At 42.5% G+C, this 21,075-nt stretch overlaps 1 long non-coding RNA gene across 1 annotated transcript; it reads right to left on the bottom strand.

The window, feature by feature from the left end:
* Positions 1 to 3,574: 3,574 nt before the first annotated feature.
* On the bottom strand, positions 3,575 to 12,522 carry LOC131882247 (uncharacterized). Its single transcript, XR_009373469.1, has 10 exons — positions 12,304 to 12,522; positions 11,965 to 12,229; positions 11,298 to 11,427; positions 10,993 to 11,213; positions 10,884 to 10,922; positions 10,656 to 10,784; positions 10,131 to 10,598; positions 9,803 to 10,032; positions 9,105 to 9,711; positions 3,575 to 4,081 (listed from the first exon to the last, which is right to left on the bottom strand). It is a non-coding gene; the product is annotated as an uncharacterized LOC131882247 (long non-coding RNA).
* Positions 12,523 to 21,075: the final 8,553 nt, after the last annotated feature.

Raw genomic sequence — 21,075 nt, 5'->3', positions numbered from 1 at the left:
GTAACTTATAACAAGGGAATGGGGTTATTTGTCTTCATATCAATCTTTCTTTTCCATTGTTTATAAGTATGGGGACCTAAATCCTGACCTTCATGTTTGTGGAGGTATTTATAAAGAGGGAAAATGTATATGGCAAGGATGATGGCAGGGGTAAGAGTAACATTAAATGGAAATTGATATTAGCGACTAAAATGTAACATTTCCCTTCTCTTTGGGAGGAGGTTGGCAGGGTTGACGATGGGAAACAATACTTAGTATCACAAAATGTTTGGTTCGGTGGGAATGGCGACAACTGTTTCAGACAATTTACAAGGGATAAATAGTTAATGTGACCATGGCTTTAATTATTTGATAAGGCAATTAGTCTGATTGATTTGTTGTTAGCCCAAAAAATGTAGGCCAATTTTTCTCCCCTCTAAATAGTACTACAAAGGTGCTTGAGAATATCATAAATTTCCAATTTGTTACATTTCTGGAACTCCATGAAGTCCGTCCATCAAGTCAGCATGGGTTCCGAGCGAATTTATATCAGCTGGCCAACTGAATGACTTTATGGACGAGGTCATTGAGAGACTAGAGAGTTTATGTTAATTTGCGAAGGGGTTTGACAAGGTAAACCTGGGGTTCTTGACTTACTGGCTGCAAAAGATAGGAATCCAAGGCAAGTTTCTCAAGTGTTCAAGACGCTTTATTGTAGCAGAAAATAATTTGGATGAGGTCAAGGGATCAGGCAATGACAATGCTACTTGATGCCATGTCGGATGTTTCACAGGGATCTGTTTTAAGTCCCGTTTTTTTTTTACTTTCATGGCGCCTCTTCAAAAATTTAGAAAAATCGTCGAAGTTGCTTTCTGAGCTGAAAATACAAGTTATTTTGTGGCACAAATGTACTCAGTACTCAGAAAAGGTACGAAAGGTATCTGATATTGTACTTTTTCAAAAGCATTCATGAGCTTTGTCCCAACCCAGGATTTAGGGTCAATTGTAGTGACCGTAGAGGCTTAATGTGCGTTTTGAGAGCACCTTCAAGCCCTCGAGAATCCAGGCTAGTTAAAACAATGAAGTCCAACTCTCTTCTTTCTCGGGCTCCTTCATTGTTCAATTTGCTGCCCTCAAATATTCGTAGGGTTTATGTAGGGGTTGATCCAGTAGCAAGATTTAAGTCAGACTTGGACAAGTTTTTGACTAAAATTCCGGATTAACCTTATATTCAAGGATTAGCCAGATCAGCCAACTCCAATTCGTTGGTCGATCAAATAATATATATAAATAAAAGTCAAGTAAAATAGATAATCTTCTCGTCTTGAACTGCTGGGATTCCAATCCCGGTAGCGGTAAGGAAGTCCGCGCAAAAAAAATTCTCCAATTATGTCGGTTTGACCTTCACTCCTCAACTTTTCTTCACCAAGCACTTTGATTCAACAATTGTCAAGGCTCAGGCAAAGATCAGATATCTCTACCATCGTCTTCCAATTCAAAACCTTCCATTGCTAAAAGTCCTGTAAATCTTCAGATCCATCATCATACCTTTTTCCTCTATGGACATCACCTCTGGCATCCCAACTCCGCCCAACCTGCCTTCAAATCCACCGATGCCACCTTTACAAAATTCCTCAAACGATACCTCTGCGTGCCCCAATAGCCCATCAATTCATGAACGCATTTTCAATGCAAAACCGAGCCCCTTAACATCAGATTGGAAAGGTTAGTTTGGTTTGGTTTGTAATTGGATGGCAACTCTCTCGCTCGTCCTCGGCCAATCGACAAAAAAAGCAAGAAAATTGGAAGACAATTGCTCGAAGATCATACAAAAAAATGATCAGCGTCAATTCCTCGGAGATTTGGCGTCATACCCATGGGAAAGACTTGGTCAGACTAATGATGTGGAAAAAATGATCCAGACCATGGATGATTTCATTTTAACGTCTTTAAATAAATTTACGCCGTAGAAAAAGATGAGAATACGCCCCAACTTCAGACATGATCCCTCGGACGAAACGGAGGAAACGATAACATCTTATGCGGATTACACAACTGCATCAATGTCAGGAAAACATCTTTTAGAGCTAGAAAGAAGCCTGGAAGAAGAAGCCAACGCACGCAGTCCTCAAGTTTATGGCGTCAAATTGGCTGGTTACCAATGCGGAAAAAACAGATTAGCTTCTGATCCAAAGAAGACCATCTCGTGGGGGAAGCTTATATTCTCATGAATATCGATTGGCGGGAAGGCAGTAACCTCTGTTCCCACTGTTACTATCCTAGGGATAGAAGTATCTTGGGGCTTATCTGGAAAGGAACACACGACTGAATTGAAAAAGATGATTATGCAACGTCTTGGTATTTTGGGACGACCGTGTACCTATGTACTCAAAGCTTTCCTCCAACCAGTGATTCATGGGATAATCATGTCGGCATTGCGGAGTGGTCTTGCAATATATGGGGAACCTCAATTCCACAATGATGATCCAAAACCAGAGGCTATGAATAGCCTTCAATTTGCCTTCAACCGAGTCATGCGTTTCATGTTGGGATGTCGAATAGCGGACCGTATATCCCTTGGAACATTAACAAGTCAGAGTGGCTTGCCCACTGTTAACGAAATAGCAGCCGAGACGATCCTTATTGAGACAAACCGAGCACAAGAGAATGAGATCCCGTTTATTACGGAAAGACTTCGTCTTACACCAAGAGCGAGCGTGCCTAAACCTAAGATCCTCTGAACAAAGGAATGTATCAAGCCCCCACCCATGAACCAGACTAGAACCAGTTTCATGGCAAAAGCGTCTTTGTTTTGGATCAAAGCCCCAAAAGAAGTGAAGCAAGAGCAATCGAAGACATTTTTCAAAAACCAAGTTAAAATATTTGTAAAAACCTTGCCTAAATGAGATTTGTTTTTTTTTGCCCATTTTTTCAAAAATTGTAAATTCACTTACGGAACAAAATACAAACATACATACATAAATATTACGTAGGGTCCTAAAAACGTTTCTGTCACTTTGAAAGCCATGTCGAGACTCGGGAAAAAGCTATCAGTTCTTCGTTGGCTGCTTTTTCAATCAGCTTTGATAATACTGTTAACACTGACACGGGGCTAAAGTTTTAAAACTTGTTCGATATTGGAATTTTAGTAACAGGAGTACTTGCCTCACTTTTAAGCTCTTCGAAGAGGTAGATAGAGTCAACGACTTGTTGATCAGAGTGGTAATCAGCTGAACAAAAAACTTCCATTGTTTATTTGATGGTCTTTATTGATATTTCGACTAACCCACTACTAGAGTTAGGATTGAAACTTTCATTCATTTCTTTCATTTTCCTGCACTTTACAAGTCGATAAAAGAAGGGGCAAGTCCCATCTCGTTAGTCAGCCCACCCAGATGTTGGGTAGTTATCGACTTGAACTTCAATTTGTTGCTTGTTAAGTTCAATTTTGCCGCTATTGTATGTTTAAACATATTTTTCCTATTTTATCAAACACAACTTGATATATGCGCGTGTCGCAAAAAAAGTATTATGAAAACTTGGTTTCAATCAAGAGAAAGCAAACTCATCAAAGGTGGCTTGGCTTGACTGTCAGTCACTTTTTCAAAACATTTTTTTATTTTAGACTTGAAGGAAATAAAATGACGTGAATTGAATCAAAATCTATTTTCCTATTGCAGTGGCTGATTTTTGTGCACCTGAATTTCCATGGGCATTTGACTACGGGCGAAAATGCTGCCGCACATTTTCTGTGACCAATCGATCACAATCCTTGCAATACGAAGATAATCCATCAAAATGTGTGAACAACAACTGGATTGACTGTCCAAACACTAAAGACTTTTGCATATCTTTTCCCAATCCACGTGAGTTTTTGCAAGCAGTCATTAAGGTCAAAATTGACCTGTTTTATATGTTCTTTGGTGCTTTGTAGACTATTGTCCGCAACCTTCATCAGTGGCTTTGGACGAAGGATGTTGCACAGCGGCAGTGGAACGTTGGGCAGAGAGTGAAAGTCCTCCTTGTCGAGGATTCAAGCTTCAAGAAAATACCCCTTCCTCTTGTTGCCCATCGGAGGATTTCACATTCATTCAAGAGTGTGCTGAAAATCGACAAAGATGCTTTAGTACAGGTAATGATCCAATGTTCAATCTTGGGCCTATTTCACAGACTTCAAAATGGACAGTTTCAGTGCCTTTTCACGAACGGACCGAACAACCGATGCTTTCTAACTTGATTCAGTCACGCACGTGTTTCTACCGTGACCCTCAATCCTATCATCTTTCATGCCCGATGCTCAATTCGACATTAACCAAAGCTTTCTAACTTGATTCAGTCACGCACGTGTTTCTACCGTGTCCCTCAATTCTATCATCTTTCATGCCCGATCGATTTCAATTCCGCTAGTGTGTAAAAATATATTTGGTTTACCATAAATCCAAATATCCAGTTCGAAATCGACATCTCATTCTTTCAAAAAGCTGGAAGAGTTTGCGATCTTTCGCAATTTCTCTCAGCATGTTGGTGTAGCCACTAAAGAGAATGGCGTTCCCGACTTGTTTTTTCCACTGACCCTGATCTGATCAAATACGTTCATGTGACGCTTAGTAATCTCTCATATCATCATGTTCTTGAGATAGGGTCGACATTACGCAAAAGCCTGCGTGGTTTAGAGTAAAACCGGCCAAAAAGGTCGGTCTGGCTTAGTTTAAGTTCAAAGATGAACATTGGCCGTTGATTATGGAAAGGTTAGATGAATTTGACCTCATTTTAAAGCTGGAAAAGGAATCGTCCATTGAAATAAAGAAAAATATAGTTTTAGATTTTGAGGATGTCTGTTCCACTCTAGCAATCTCTGAATGTGTTCCACAAGGCAGGGCACAGCCTTAAATTCCGAAGAATAGGAAGACTTTGTCCAAAAAGAGTTGCAAACTAGCAACAAGGCTCCAGAACAATTTGAATCCAGCGCTTGTGGTTAGCCTCCAACGAAACTTGGATTTGATTCAAGGTAAAATTAAGGCCTCCATTGAGAAAGATCAGTTGAGGAAGGAGAGTAGAATAGTTCAAATGGTGAGGTTGAATCCAAAGGCATTTTTCTCTTATGCAAACTCTAAGAGAAAGATCAAACACCCTGTTGGGCCTTTTGAGGTTGATGGGGAAGTCATAGACAATGTACGTAGAGTCTATGGCCAACATACTTGGAGATCAGTTTTCTAGTGTGTTTTCAACTCCAAAGAGTTTAAGAGCAACAGCCCATTGCTCTATTGATGAGTTTGTTGGGACTGGCAAGGCTTGTCAAGTTGAGCGTTAAGATGATCCTGTAGTCACAGATCAAGATGCTTTAGAGGCCATTAGGGACTTGACGCTTTCAAGTTCACCTGGTCCTGATGGCGTGACTTCCCACTTTCTGATGAGACGCTCACTGGTTCTTGCTCCTGTTTTCTCGTACTTGATGCGTTGCATCTTGGATCAGGGCAAGTTTCCCTTTTCACTAAAGCTAGGTTGTTCCAATTCTCAAAGGGGGAGATAAGTCGCTCCCCAGTAACTACAGGCCGATTTCTCTCACTTCGAATATTGCGAAGGTGTTTGAGAAGATCATGAAGTTCAATTTTGTTGAATTTCTTGATATTCGTGAAGTCCATCCTCCTAGCCAGCCCTGGTTCCGAGCACATTTTAAAACTGCTTCCCAACTAATTGAACATATAAAGCAGGTTATTGAGGGACTAGAGAGCCATGAATTAGTCGGTGTAGTTTATCTCGACTGTGCCAAGGCATTTGAAAAGGTAACTCATGGCCTTTTAGTTAAAAGACTACATGAGATTGGTATCCAAGGCAAGGTTCTCAATTGGTTAAGAAGTTTCATTTCTGGTAGGAAACAATTAGTTAAGGTTGAGGGATCCCTTAGTGATATACATGATGTCAAGTCGGGCGTTCCTCAGGGCTCCATTTTGGGTCCTCTCCTTTTCATCACCTGCATTTCTCCTCCTCAGAAGCTTGGTAGTGGTAATGTCAGTATCTCTTCCTATGCTGATTATACAAAATTGGTAGTTGGTAGGAATGGTCAGAACTCTGGTTGTCTGTTAGAGGTCCTAGACCAAATCTACTCTTGGGTTGCTGCGAGAAACATGGCACTGAATGGAATGAAATTCCGCTCAATGACCTTTGGGTCGACGGCATTAGACACTCCACTATTAGATGATGCAGGTAAGGACATTGAGCAGGTCTCATTCATGAGTGATTTAGGTGTAGTCCTTCAAGATAATGGAAAGTTCGATGAGCATATCCAGTTAAAAGTTTGTAATTGGGCTTCAATTAGTTTAACAGGTTTGCAAAAGCTCGAGCAGGTCCAAAGATGCCTTAATAGGAACATTGAGGATATGAGAGAGTTCTCGTATTGGGAGAGACTAAAAAAGGTTTTAAGGTCAATTGTAGTGACCGTAGAGGTTTAACGTGCGTTTTTAGAGCACTTTCAAGCCTTGGAGAATCTAGGCTAGTTAAAGTAATTAAGTCCAGCACTGCCTTCAAATATTCGTAGGCCGTCTCTAGGCGTTGATCCAGACTAAAATTCCCGATCAGCCTTATATTCAAGGATTAGCCAGATCAGCCAGCTCCATTTCGTTGGTCGATCAAATGATATAAAGGAGATACTAACATTACTACTACCAAGCTTCTGAAGCGGAGCAATGAAGATGATGAAAAGGAAAGGACCCAAAATGGAGCCCTGAGGAACGCCCGACTTGACATCATGTATATCACTAAGGGATCCCTCAACCTTAGCCTATTGCTTCCTACCAGAAATGAAACTTCTTAACCAATTGAGAACCTTGCCTTGGATACCAATCTCATGAAGTCTTCTAACTAAAAGGCCATGAGTTACCTTTTCAAATGCCTTGGCACAGTCGAGATAAACTACCTCTACTGATTTATGGCTCTCCAGTCCTGCAATAACCTGCTCTATATGTTCAATTGGTTGGGTAAACGTGCTAAAATGTGCTCGGAACTCATGCTGGCTAGGAGGAACAATATGAGCTACCTTCAGAGAGGAGGGGAACTTGCCCTGGTCCAAGATGCAACGCATCAAGTACGAGAAAACAGGAGCAAGAACCTGTGAGCATCTCATCAGAAACTGAGATGTCACCCCATCAGGGCCAGGGGAGCTCGAGAGTCTCAAGTCCCTGATGGCCTCTAAAGCATCCTGACCTGTGAACTTGGAATGATTTTATTACTTCAAACAAAACGACCTTTGATTTTAGACTCAGTACACAATTGCACCCCTCATTTAACGAAATAAATTACCTCAACGTACTAAACAATATATAACACGAAGAACTGTTATTCTTGCCAAGGTCCTTAGATAAGCCGAAGGAAACCAACAAATCACGCTCCATCTCCTGACAGTAATTTTACATGACATCACCAACCAGCTCAAAGTCAAATAATCTCTCAGTACATCCCTAACAAAATCAAATGAGAGTTGGTGCCCTTGAAAAAAAAGCCGCTCGGCTTAAGGGTTACCAGGGGACACTACTGTTGTTTATTTTTTTCTCTTTTTTCTCTTCTTTCATATCGTGTAAATTCTTGTCATTATTATCATTCCCGTTCACACCATATCAACAAAGTCCCCGAAATAAATCATCATCATCATCATCACAAGATCATCTAAATGCTCAACTTGACAAGCCTTGCCAGTCCCAACAAACTCCTCAATAGAGCAATGGACTGTTGCTCCTAAACTCAGTGGGGTTGAAAACACACTAAAGAACTGATCTCCAAGTATGTTGGCCATAAGCTCTACATTGTCTATGGCTTCCCCATCGACCTCAAAAGGCCCAACAGAGTGTTTCATTTTTCTCTTAGAGTTTGCATAAGAGAAAAACGCCTTTGGATTCGACTTCACCTTTTGAACAACTCTACTTTCCCTCCTCAACTGATCTGTCTCAATGGAGGCCTTAATTTTACCTTGGTTTAAATCCAACTTTCTTTGAAGGCTAGCCACAACTATCGGATTCAAAGTGCTCTGGAGCCTTTTTGCTAATTTGCAACTCCTTTTAAACAATTGCTTCCTATACTTCGGAATTTTAGACTCTGCCCCGCCTTGCGCAACACATTCAGAGATTGCTAGAGTGGAACAGACGTCTTCAAAAACTAGAATCATTTTGTCTAAGGCTACATCTATGGACGATTCTTTTTTCAGCATTGAAATGAGATCAAGCTCCCCTAACCTTTCTGTAATCAACGTAATCAATATTTGAAATTGCTTGCTTGTTTTTTCTTGCTTGATAGCATTTGAAAATTGGTTTTCCTTGCTTGTTCCCATCAGTAAAGCATACCTTAACAGTTTGAAGAAATGAACATACGTTAAACAACACGTGCGCCGCGGATAGGAAGGAAGTGGCAAACCCCTAAAATGTCTAAAATCATGATTACAGATCATGGAGGCATGTGCTTGAAGTCAATGAAGGGGAGTTGTGAGCTAGACTTGGTGATTAAGCACCCATCTTCTGCTGAGGAAGAAAACCTTTCCTCCACTCACGGAGAAATGTTGGCATTTTTGAGAACATATTCCAACGCAATTGTGTTGTCAAAGTTGTCGAAAGGACATTGCTGAATTTCATCTTGCATTTCATTGATGCGTTTGCTATGAAGTGGGCAAGGGTGGGATACTTCTGAGTCTTCCCCCCGCCATGTGTCATTGTGCCAGTGCTCTGACAAACTGCTGCCCAAAAGCACAGGGCATTCTTGTTGTGCCTTGTCCGACAGCCAATTTCTGGGCCATTTTTATCCGCATGGAATGCGTACTTGCAGTCTCGGTTGCCGCCTCCATAATTTTTGACAGCGATGTCTGTACGGTGAAGACGCTAAAAGTAAAACCTTCTACAGAACCACCAATTGTGACTTACTCGTACTTGTGATTACCGTGGATGGCAATGAGCCAGGCTCTCTTTGCTTTCTCTTTTACGGGGAAAATTGTATTCATGGCGATGCTCCTTGCGCTCATAAATGCATGATGCAAAAGAATAATTTGCCTTAAGCCTGATTCTAAAAACCTTGACTGAGATGCTTTTCTTTAGTAGATGAAAGATTAAAACTGTATAATCTGCCATAACTAACAAAATTTTACTCACTCTTTACTTGGCGACGACATCGTTTGTGCTACCTTGGATCGTGCTTCCACTACAGAGTCCATTGGAAATCAGTACGAAGGGGAGTGGCAACGGTTTGTAAATTTCAAAAATAAATTTGAGCTGCCCTTGCTATCGTCAACGGCAAGTGTAACCTGCCGCTGCTTAGGTTACCTGGTTGCAACACGACGCGGGGTATCCTCTGTGGTATGTTGTGATGTTGTCATGCGAGTTATGATTGACGTTTACTTCTGAGCATGTCTAAACGAAAAATACACTTCCATCTGAACCTTTACTCGATCTATGTGTCCTCCGCTTTTGTCCACTCAATACGATCATGCGATGGCGCAGTCGGTCTGTACGAACTCTTAAATGTACGTTCCGTCTACGGCTATCCCTGATCTGAGACTTCGGGTTGTGTGGTCGGTTATTTGTACGTGATCATCCTTGGATCCAATCCATCCCGTGCCATCGTGGTGTTGATTTGTGGATTTCCAGTGGTTCCCGTCTCGAATCCTCAGCATGTCCGATCGTGAGGCCGTCCAGGTCTTGAAAGCCAGTCGTAAAGGCTTCAAGGCAGCTCTTTCACGGGCTAGGAATCTGGCCGAATCTGCGTTTGAGGATTACGTAGAAGGTGAACGTCCAACGTTGTTGGAAAGATTTGTTAATCATTGGGACGATCGATTACAAAAAATACTTACAAGCCGAAGATCAGGTCGTATGACATATATCATCTGATTCCAAAGATGCAGATACAGCTGTAGAGGAACACCTCGAGGCTCTTTTCAAAGCCCAATCCAAATTGATCGGTTTTCAACGTGATGTCGAAGCTTCACTGCTCCGAGCAGCGGGTGAGCATCGACCTCATCCCTCTCGTGAGTCTGGGCAGACCTTATCTCTTCCTCGATTAGATGCGAAGAAACCTCCGTTACTACAAGAAGACACAGATCATAAAGTGTTCACACGGTGGCGTCCTTTATGGGATAATTACTCGCTCCTTATTTATCTAGATCAAAGGGACCAACTTACCCAGGTTGGACTCTTCTGGGAATGTTGTTCTTCGGGATTTTTAAGAATCATCCAACATTCACTTGGGATCAAAACCAATACCGGTCGTACGGTGGTCGAGATTTTGGACCTAATTGAGGAGCACCTTTGCAGTCTCCGAAATATTCACCTCGATATGCGAGACCTTTTGGCTGTGAGACAGAAGGAGGGTCAGGATTATATCTTTCTGTAACTCCCTTCGAGAGTTGGCAGATTATGCTGATGCAGCCAAGATCACCGAGGATCGTCTTCTCATTGCACTCTTGTTACAGGGGATGAAGAATGACTCCGATAAGGCCAAGGTTATGGAACGCAATCCCTCAACATTCAATGAAGCCCGCAAGTGTATACTTGAACTTGAGACTGCTAGACGGGGTGCACGCGATTTCAGTCACCAGTCTTCATCTTTAACCGTGGGAGTTCTTGATCAAGTTGTCCATGTGACCAAGTCTAAATACAAGAAGAATGGGGGCAAATCGGGTAAGATGATTTTTAACAAGACTTTACCATCCGAGCAGTGCCCGCTGTGTGGTCTTTCCAAGACCCATTCTCGTGAGGATTGTCCGGCATTGAAATCGTCTTGCCATGCGTGTGGTAGTACTGGGCATTGGCAACCCGTCTGCCGTCAAAAGAGTCCTTCAAGGAGAGAGGAGAAACGTGCAGGTGGGGTACACGTCCGAGTGGCTTCGTCTTCCACTCGTGAGCGCGAGAACCGCATCAACGTTATGGTCTCACCCCACAAATTGTCCAAGTCGGTCAGCCTTCAATTCTGCGCTGATACGGGAGCTGACGTCATTTTCATTGGTATGAATCAACTTCGGGATTCCGATATTTGTCAACTAACCACTCTAGATCAACGTTCGTCAAACTCCGTCATTTCTGGTGTTGATGGTCGATCTCTTAGCTTGGTAGGTTCGTTCCGAGCTAATTTGTCTCTAGATGAGGATCATAAGGCCCATGACGTAACAATAGTCGTCAGCTATGATGTTGACGACTCGTATCTGAGTTTAGATGCTTGTCGAGCCCTGGGTATTGTTGGACCCAATTTTCCACAACCAATGATTTCTGTAATTGAAAGAGAGGTCGTAAGAATCCCTGATCCGACTGTTTGGTCGTTGAAAGAGCGAGAAGAATGGATTACTTCCTTACCTTCTTTGCCTTCTAGGGAAGACTTCATGAACGTTGAATCCAAACTTAAGTCCATTTACAGTACGGCATTTGACGATTCAAGTTTGAAACCCATGCGCGGTCCAATCGTGGGTGATCCTATGGTGATCACCTTAAAGGAAGGAGCAAGATCGTTTGCCATTAATACCGCGCATCAGATCCCTATACCTCAATTGGACCCCGTCAAATCCAGTTTGGATAAGATGGTTGATAGTCGGATAATAGAACCCGTGGGTGATATTCCCACACCTTGGTGCCATCCCTTGGTTGTCGTACCGAAACCGGATGGATCTCTCCGTCTGTGTGTCGACTTAACGAGGTTGAATACTGAAGTCGTTCGTTCTATTCATCCCATCAAGACTCCGTCCGAGGCCATTTGTGGGTTCAAACCCCGTGATAAGTATTTCATCAAGTTGGATCTGGTCAAAGGCTACTGGCAAATGCCGCTGGCCAAAGAGTCGCAAGAATTGACCACTTTCATTACTCCTTTTGGGAAATACCGTTTTCTCCGTTCACCCATGGGATTTATTTCAACCGGGGATTCCTTCTCTTATAGAGGCGATGTCGCAATGTCTGGCCTTGGCATTCAAAAGGTTATTGACGATATGGCTGTGGGAAAGGAATTGTATCCTGATCTGGTTCGCGTTACCTGTGAGATTCTGGAACGTTGTGTCCGTTTCGGCATGACTGTCAATGCCAAGAAGAGCGTTATTGGCGGGGCCGAAGAGATCGATTTTGTCGGATATCGTATATCTCGCGATAGTATTAAGGCCGATCCCGAGAAAGTTGCAGCCATCTCGAGATTCCCCTGCCCAGAGGATCGCCAAGACCTGAGATCGTTCATGGGTCTTGTTAACCAGTTGGGTCAATTTTCGAGCGAGATCGCTCACAATGCTGAGCCCCTCAGAGATTTGCTAAAAATAAAGAATGTGTTTTCATGGTGTCCCGAACACATGAACGCGTTTGAGAAGGTAAAATCGGCTCTTACCTCTCCTCCTATTTTGGGAATGTTCCAACTTGGGGCCGAAACCATCCTTCAGACAGACGCATCGAAATTGAAAGGTCTGGGTTTTGCGCTTATGCAGCTCCATGAGGGTGAGTGGCGACTTATTCAATGCGGATCCCGGTTCTTGAAAGATGCAGAGAGTAGATACGCTATTTTAGAGCTGGAAGCTTTGGCGATCTACTGGGCAATCAAGAAGTGCCGAATATATTTGGCGGGTTTAGAGTATTTTACAGTCATCACTGATCACAAGCCGCTGAAAAATATTTTTAATGAGCAAATGTTGAACTCGATTGAGAATCCTCGAATCCTGACTTATCGTTCAAGACTCTCCTCATTTAAATTTCATGTAGAGTGGAAGTGCGGCAAGCAACATTATATTCCCGACGCCTTATCTCGTTATCCCATTTCGGACCCCAACGTGGATGAAGATCTCGATCCAATTGCCTCGAATCTCCAAGTAGCGGCGATCAGGGCTAAAGAGACGGACCTTGTTCTGGATAATCTTTCGGCCCACGCGCGATCATCTTCGGAGTACCAGGCGTTGAAGTCATTGGTCGAGAGTAACTTCAAACCCAAGGTCAAAACTGGATATCTCTCTCTTTTCAAAAAGATCGCAGATGAATTGTCTGTGGAAGGTGATCTAGTATTGCGAGGCTCACGTATTGTTGTCCCGCCTTCTGCAATCGGAGAGGTTTTATCCTTATTACATGCTAGTCACCAAGGGATAGAGAGAACGAAGAGACGAGCCAGACAAATCGTGTACTGGCCTGGATTTTCATCCGATATTACGAATATGGTCGAAAATTGTCGTGAATGTGCCTACTTCAGACCATCAAACCCGGCAGAACCCATGATGTCCAATGATCGTCCTTCTCGTCCTTTCGAAATGGTTTCTGCTGACTTTTTTACTTATGGGGGGAAAGACTATCTCATCTATTCAGACCGTTTTTCTGGGTTTCCTCTGGTGGCCAGATTTAGTTCTTCCCCCTGCGCTTCGTCCTTGATCCAAGAACTTCGTGATTTTTTCACGACGATGGGCGTGCCCAACGTTTTCCAGTCCGATAATGGTACTCCCTTCGCTGCATCATTAAACTCAAGATTTTTTCAGCCATTGGGGTGTGGAATGGAGACCCTCCTCGCCTCATAACCCCCAGTCGAATGGCCATGCCGAATCCAATGTGAAAAGCGTCAAATACCTCCTCGCCAAGTCCGGAGGGGAATGGGGATCCAGTGCTTTCATGTCCGGTCTTTTGGAATTGCGGAACACACCACGCTCAGACGGACTCTCACCAGCCCAACGTTTATTCGGTCGTCCTCTCAGGTCTAAGTTGCCAATTCATTGGAAAGCGTTTATGCCTGAGTTTCAGATCACGTCGGATGAGGCCGATACCAAACGATTCCGGGATGACGCACTTCGAAAAGCATATTATGATCGGAGTACACGTGCCAGGAAGAAGATTCCATTGGGTCAGCGCGTCCTCATCCAAGATCCGATCACACGACGATGGGAAAGAGAAGGAGTGGTGGTCGACAACAAGACGCCGAGACGGTACATGCTTCGATTGCCATCAGGCAGAGTGTTGGTGAGAAACCAGAGATTTCTCCGTCGTGGACTCGTTCATGACCTCATCGATGATGAAGAGCCAGCTGACGAGCCTGACGCACTTCCTTCAAGACCAATTCGTGATCGACGTCAGATTGTTCGCTTTCAAGCATGATAGTTTTTATATTTCGTTCACTGTGTTTTTCCATTCCATTCATACGCAAAAAAAGGGAATTGGTATGTTGTGATGTTGTCATGCGAGTTATGATTGACGTTTACTTCTGAGCATGTCTAGTCGAGAAATACACTTCCATCAGAAGCTTTACTCGATCTATGTGTCCTCCGCTTTTGTCCACTCAATATGATCATGCGACTCTGCCAATATTGTTTTGGCCTCCATTAAAGTCATACTAGTCTCCCAAAGGATTCAAATTACATCCGTAGAATTACGTCTGTTCGGACATGGGAATTCTATGCTCATTTTGACTTCAACCGTTAAAGCGACCAATTTCTGTAACACTTTCAATTTTACCACCATGCACCCAAATATAAAGAGCGGCGCCGTATCCCATGTTATATGTAAGGGCAAGCCGTGCTTTCAATCCTCCAAGCTCTAAATCTGAACGAGAAGTATGTTTATAGGTGTAAACCAGAGGTTATGCTTATCTATTAAAAGTGGTATGATGAAGTGTATGGAATAGCAAATGATGGGTATCATGGATGGGAAGGCCAAAAAAGTCGTCAAAAGAAGTACAGACAGTCCCCCGAGCTCCTTCACCAAGCCTCGGCCAGACATACCAAAAGAGGTGGTCCGAGCCACCATGACGTCAGTGCCAGATCGTTTGAGAAAGATAATTCGTGACAAAGGAAATCATTTTGAGTAAAACTTGACTTATGAAATTCATAATCAATGTTTCAAGCCTGTGGTGTGTTTTTACTCAAATCGGATGACCTGTTCGTGATTTGTTAGGTGATTTTAATCGGACACAAATGAAACACCAATTTGTTTGTGTTGTTGTTGATCTAGTGGCATCTTTTAAGTCAGATAAGGTAAGCTATTGATCAAAATTCCCGCTCAACAATGTTCAAGGGCTAACTGTATCCGTCAACTACTATTTGTTGGTTGATCAGATGTTATATGAAGTTAACTAATGTAAGTGAGATTTATAAGCTTTCTTGTTCTAAAAGTGCTAAAAATTCGTTTCCAACATCAGTATGCAAGCCCGTTCAAACAAAAGTGTTTTTTCCAGGTCCATTGCCTCATGTGCTGAATCCCATTAACCAAACAATAATAGAGGAGGAATCTAAAAAAAGTTTTGATGCATCATTTGCGTTGGTGAATTCCGCTTGCGACGTTCGCAGAGCCAATTATTGGGTGGCAAGTCCTGCAGATTCGTATTTCATTATCGATTGGGGCTACCATTTCATTCCTCGAAAACTCATCCTGAAAAACAGTCACAACGCGCGGGGTAATGACAGGTCAGTCGACTTGTCCTATCAAATTACAATCAAGCTACCTTTTTTAACGAAATTGCGGGAGGTCACTTGGGTTCTGTTCAATACAGTAGAGGTAATAAAAATCAAGATAATACAAGCAAAAAGGTTTTTTTGCAAAATAGAAAATTCTAAAGTTGGCTATGTAAGTCCCAAAACAGCTGGGTTTGGCTAAAAAGTCTTTTGTAACCATATTAATGATTAAAACTGACAATTCTTCATATTACAATAGTAAATGAACTATTTCTTCAATGAAGGAATGAATTTGCGCTCTAATCTAATCCCTTGGTAATAAGCTATGAAGCCTCAAAAGTACGTGTGACTTCTCAAAATTGAATGGTGACGTCATATTCCTTTGTTGCTTTAACGTTCCAATATGCAGGGAGGTAAATCGAATCATTATGACTGAATCGAAAATCATGTCTTGGTAGAAAAGTCTTGATGAAGAGTATGCATCAATATCATTACTATGGAAGGTTCTGGATCAAGATGTGGAGCTATTGGTGACTTAACCTTCCGTCTTTTCCTGCGGGCCAGTTGCTCGAGAGTCCGAATCAATTTTGTCACTAAGAGTGTATCGGAGCTAAGAAATTGGCACTAGATTGGGGGCAATTTCAGAGCATCTGGGTTAAAAATAATATAGTCTGAATTTGAAGCGTCATATGCCAACTTCATAAAACCATCAATTATATTTACATGCCTTATGCATCACTTCATGAATTACTCCTTGAGTCTTTAATCTCCTCTTCTGCTGACGATACCAAGCTAGTGTCTGGAAGATATACAGCGAATGGGACAGAGTTGCAAAGCGACTTAGACACAATATATGATTGGGTGCAAGCACAGAACATGGAGTTGAATGGGGATAATTTCCGTATTATGACATACAACCAAGTAGGTATAGCTCCCCTGATTTATATTGATAATTACCGGAGCCCAATCGAATCGGTAAATTCAATCAAGGATATCGGGATAATCCTTCAAGACGATGGTAAATTTGAAGAGCATGTACTGTCAAAAGTGACCAAGGCTTTTCAGACTTGCTGCTGGATGTATCGAACAATGACGGCCAGAGATGAATCGACTGAAAACCCTGCACAAATCAATAGTCCCGCCGCATCTTGAATACACTTCCCCAATTTAGGCCCCCATTACCGCTGGGGGTTATATAAGATTGGACGAGTACAAAAGAGTATCACGAGATATATTGACGGGATGTCGAAATTAAATTATTGGGGAACGTCTCCAATCATTGGCATTATACAGTATTCAGTGCAGGTAAGAACGCTGCCTAATCCTTTGTGTCGAAATACCTCTATTCCCTTTGTCCTAACCCCGGAATACGACATAGCGCTAACGAGCGGCAAGGCATTTTATGTGAAATGCGCCATAAAATCAATCCCTTGGATAGAAAGATTGAAAGAAGGGTCTTAAAATCTTCGTTTGTCTTAAACAGGGCACCAGCTTTGAACAACTTGCTGCCGTACTCTCTTAGACAATGCTATGACCTTTCGTTTTCTCGGTTGAGGTCATTTCCAGGTTATGTCAAGTTTTGATCTGTTCACTAAGTCAGCTGCTGCTGCTGGCTTTGTTTTAGTTTTGATCAGCCTCTATGATTGCCCTTTGAACCCAGGCTCTACTTTCACAGATCCAAGAATCTGGCACACAAACTTAAGAGCCACGTTTCCACTAATTCCAGCAATGTTTTAGCCTGCTTAAAATATTTCAGTGTCACAGACTTCTGGCTGTTTGAGATCATTTTATTGTGCGCGGCATCCATGGGCAAAAGACGCAGAGGATTGCCTCTAGTCGCCAATGTGGGTACGATGCCCTTGGAATTTTTTCCCTCAGCGAGTTGGAGGCCAGCATTTCCAAACTCCGTTGAGGAACTAATTTCCGTAGCTTTTCCAAGGAGCTTGCAGAAGTGCAGCGGTGAAGGCAACCTGATAAATCAGGCCAAAGCAGTGAAGGCAAAACACCCCTCAATTAGGAACCAGGTTGGCATCACACCCCGACTATCCGGAGCTTGTTTGGCCTCACTGTTGCTTAAAGCCGTCAAAGTAGCTTCCGAGTCAGGCCATGGTCGACCTCGTTTCCTCTTGCGTTTCTTCGTACAGACCCACAGTTTGATAGGAAGTACAAAAAAAGCAAAGGCACTTGGCATCCACACCGCGGGGAGGGCGAAACTGCAGCAAAGTTACATACTCCACTGGCATGTCTGGAAGTATTGCAATGAAATCCAGTCGCTCATATGCTCGCAGATTTTGGGAACAACTTCCACAAAGTCCAGATGGTAACCGATCGTCGGCCAAATTGAAGTCATGAATCAAGTACTCAGTCGCCAATGTCATCATTTTGACAATTGCATTTAGTAAAGCTATAACGTATTCCATAGCCATTTTTATGACGATGAAAAGAACTGTAATTGTTGTGGCTAGGCCTTGGATACTATCACTAGTCTAGGGATATTGTAATCAATTGAATCAACCCATCAAACATTATAAGAATTATACCCTAATTTCATTTGAGTAACATTTTGCATTAAAGCCAATGCAATACCAAAATGCTTTTAGCAAAGGACACTTGAAAATCTTATCCAACCAGTGATGGGAAAAATCGAGATTGATCGAATTTCAGCCTTTTTCTGCCACAAGTGGCTGAAAATGGAAGAAAGTGGCAAAACATGGCAGAAATTGCTGGCACGTGGTCAAAAATAGTCGCCGGTGTTTAGAATGGCCGATCTTGATTCTATAAGATGTCAAAGACAAGAAGGATCACATGGGTTGGATAAGTTTTTCAAGTGTCCTTTGCTACAAAGCATATTGATATAGCACTGGATGAAATGCAAAATGTTCCTCAAATATTGATATTTATACTGTTTGATAGTTGATTGAATTGATAACAGTATCCATAGACCACTTGCAATATCCAAGGCCTAGCCACAACACTTACACTTTTTGTCACACTCATCAAAATGGTTATTGAATACGATATAACTTTTTTTTAAATGCATTTGGTCGTCATTTTGACTTTAAAAAGTTTAGGTCAAGTGGCATCCCTGACTCCAATCGATTGCGGTAGCAAAATTCAAACTCGATCACACACCAATGACGTTTAGCGGTTGTATCTCACATTCGATGCAAAATACCCATCCCAACGTGTCAAAACTACATACAGGTAGGCTTAAAAATTAACGGAAGTGATCGTAAATACTAGAAAAAGATGATTTAGAATAATGCAAAGAATTCTATTTTCTGCCATTTTTGCCACTTATTTTGGACCAATTTCTGCCAGGTGGTAGAAAATGGCTTTTAAAAATTTCTCATCCCTGTATCCAACACATATGATCTTTCTTTTCTTTGACATCTTTTAGAATCAATATCGGCCATTCTAGCCACCGGCAGCCATATTTGACCACACTTTTTTTCTGGTTTGTTATTTAACGGGCTTATCTGACCACTACAGGGAATGTAATCCCAAGTACTATTAAAACGAAAGGTTATAATTCGCCTATTTACTACCTTGCAATACTTATATGATATTTGGTCTACAACGAATTTGAGCTGGCAGACCGAGCTAGTCCTTGAATGTAGGGTTGATCTGGAATGCCGTCTAAAATATGCCCAAGTCTGACTTGAAAGATGCTACCGGATCAACAAGGCCTACGTATTCCCTACGAATATTACAGGGAAGCAAATTAAACAATTGCAAAAAAAGTAAGAATTCTGCCACAATACAAATCCGGACCGAGCAGCATGAAGGAAAATTATCGCCCAATTAGCATACTACTGTAGCGCCTGACTCTTGCTCGATTCTGTGTTCTTTCTAATTGATACGAAGAGTTGGCAAGAATGGCATTCGAATAAAGGAGAAGGGAGTGACAACTACTTGTGCTCTGACGTTTTCTAGTTAGTGGCTTCATTGGTGACCCTGACGTGATCATTTTAATTAAGAAATGGAGACACCAACTGGTTCCAAAATTGGATCCCCCTCGACACCCTTGATTTCGGCAGTCACTTTGTCGCCCTATCAGCGCGCTCAGCAAGTCTTGCGAGTTCCCCCTTTAGGGGACCGTTCGCCTTCTCAGCTTATGGACGAGATGCTGGGTTATTTGGATGGGCACGGCAGTTTTTTTTAAAATTTAAATTACTGTTTTTGGATCAACCTCCGGAGGAGGTTAGAACACATTTGCTCACTCGGTTAGAGGAAGCTTTGGCCCGGGAGTTGGCTTTGGCAGCCGACAAATTGGTGTCCGTGAAGTCCGCTTGTTTTAGTGTGGTCTACGCCAAGAAAAATCACCCAAGAGATTCTGGTCATGAACTCTGCAGGTTCCACAAGAAATGGGGAGTATGAGCCTTCCAATGTGAGGTGCTGTGCACATTCAACAAGACCGCTCCACATTGGCCTGGCAAATCCTTCAAGCCCCAAGTCCCTAACCTGATGCAAGGAAACGGGGATCCCGGCCATCTGTAAATTCAATTGGTGGCCGGTTATTATTTGTCACTAGTAAAATAAACAATCAAAATCATATTTAGTCAATTCTGGTGCTCAGGTTAGCATTCTACCAGCTCCTTGTTCGCTCCGGCTTGCTTCAGCTGGTTCCCATCGTTTTCCGCGGCTAACAGCTCCACAATTCGCTGCTGTGGCCGGGTTACACGCGAATTGCTGTTGGGAGAGCAGTATTACTCATGGACATTTTTTTGGGCTGCCTTGGATCAAGCCATTTTTGGGGCCGATTTTCTACGTGCGAAAGATCTTCTGACTGACTTGTCAAACCAACGGCTTGTTGATTCTACCTCTTGTCAGTATATTCCCGGCTATTTGAGCTCTGCCACTGCGCCGTGCCTGACTGTTATTCGTCATGCTTCATCCGATCCCTATTGGGAACTGTTGGATCAATTCCCAGCCATTCTCACTCCTGCCTTTAATGACTTTCAACCGAAACATGGCGTTTGTCATCACCTCCCAACAACCGGCCAGCCAGTGTTTTCCAAAGCCTGACGTCTAACTAGAGAGAAGTTGGAAGCGGCCAAGGCTGATTTTCTCAAGATGGCCGAACTAGGCATTTGTCGACGCTCCAAGAGCACTTTTGCTTCGACCTTGCATGTCACGCCCAAGGCCGACGGAAGTTGGCGTTGCTGCGGTGATTACCGGGCCTTGAATGAATGAATGCTCCTGGATTGCTATCCAATCCCGCACATTCAGCGAGGGGTTGAGTGGATGTACCCTATTTTCCAAAGTGGATTTGGTTCGGGGTTATAATGAAATACAATGGCCCCTGAAGATGTCTATAAAACTGCCATTATTACCCCGTTTGGTTTATTCGAATTTGTTAAAATGCCTTTTGGTCTTAGCAATGCGGCACAGATATTACAACGTATGATGGAATTAACATTGAGTGATTTACCCTTTGTTTATGTTTACCTGGATGATATTCTGATAGCAAGTTGGTCACAAGGTGACCTCATTTTGCATCTATGCACACTTTTTCAACGCTTACCGAATAATGGACTTGCTAACAATAAGAAGAAATGCGTTTTGGGCAAGCGGAGATCATGTTCAGTCCACAATCGAGTACATCATCCTAATATGATATGGATAAATGATGTACAGGATGAATGATTGTTCCCGGAACGGGTTTTATCAAAATGTTAAGATAACATATGTTATTATCTTGGGAAAATCCCAAAGTTGTTGGATTGCCCATCATGTAGTCC

The sequence above is a fragment of the Tigriopus californicus genome, chromosome 6, assembly GCF_007210705.1.
Source record: "Tigriopus californicus strain San Diego chromosome 6, Tcal_SD_v2.1, whole genome shotgun sequence".
In the NCBI taxonomy this organism is placed as follows: domain Eukaryota; kingdom Metazoa; phylum Arthropoda; class Copepoda; order Harpacticoida; family Harpacticidae; genus Tigriopus; species Tigriopus californicus.
This window is presented reverse-complemented; position numbering and strand designations above follow the sequence as displayed.